The sequence below is a fragment of the Physeter macrocephalus genome, chromosome 15 (genome assembly GCF_002837175.3).
Source record: "Physeter macrocephalus isolate SW-GA chromosome 15, ASM283717v5, whole genome shotgun sequence".
Lineage (NCBI taxonomy): Eukaryota > Metazoa > Chordata > Mammalia > Artiodactyla > Physeteridae > Physeter > Physeter macrocephalus.
In genome coordinates this window covers 17,017,188-17,018,241 of record NC_041228.1, presented here as the reverse complement: position 1 = coordinate 17,018,241, position 1,054 = coordinate 17,017,188, and positions in this window count along the sequence as shown.

The window sequence follows — 1,054 nt, the reverse complement described above, 5'->3', positions numbered from 1 at the left end:
GGTCTTAACAAGTGAGCTGGTGGGTGTTTTAATAGGGCGGAGGAGGGAGTGGGGGGTGAGGGGAGGGGAGAAGGGAGGTGCGGACTGGGGAACCCGGAGGGGCGGGAGATGGGAGCGCGGGCGGGGGGGAGGCGGGGAGGGGGAGAGAGAAATTGGCCATTCAAAGCTCTCTCCGAGCTAGCGACCGGTTCTAAACGCCAATGAATTCAATTAACTTGATTGCAAACGTGTGCAGAGAAATGTTGTGCACACATGCTGGCCACCACCTGATTCCCTCCTTTCCTCCAGCAGTGGAGCCGGGAGGCCACGCTGTGTAAGACTGACTCCTCTGAGCTACAAGGATTCCCACTTCGCGATGCGCTGCCAGTTCTGTTTAAGTAATTTGCTTTAAGACCGAATGGTGCCCTTAGGCTAAGTAACTGCCCTGGGGAGAGAGAGCTGGGAGGTGTGTGTGCGTGTGTGCGTATGTGTGTGTGTGTACACACCTGGAGCCTCCGAAAGCCGGCTGAAACTCTAAAAGATCAGTGACTGCTCTACCACTTGTTAACCCTTTCTTCCCGCCAACTCAAAAGTTTCTGAGCTGATGTCAAATGTCCAAAGTCCCTTTTACATGGAAGTTTCGCCTTGGGTGGGCGAAAAAGTAGAAAAATAATTGTATTTTTTCTTAACCTGGTCCCCTAACATTAAAATACGCCAACAGCGAGCATTATAAATAAAATAAAACAAAATAAAAACCGTCCTCTAGAGGACTCCAAAATAACGCCCTTAAAAAAAGCTATTTTAAGGGAATGTCTTAAGTGACTTTTGCTTCTTGCGAGTCTCTTAAAAAGATAACGAGTCAAAATACTTATTTTTGCTTCGTGATGGTCTTTTCTCATCTTTCTTCCAATGACCCAAGGCTGGGAGTTAATTTTCTCTGTTCCTTTTTTCGCCTTTATTTCTCTTTGGTCTTCGCCAACAAGCCTCCTGATGACTTCAAATGGACAGTAGGTGGCACTGTTTAGGAAAAAATGAAAGGGAGCTTACAAATTAACTATTTCGGTTTTTGGAGATT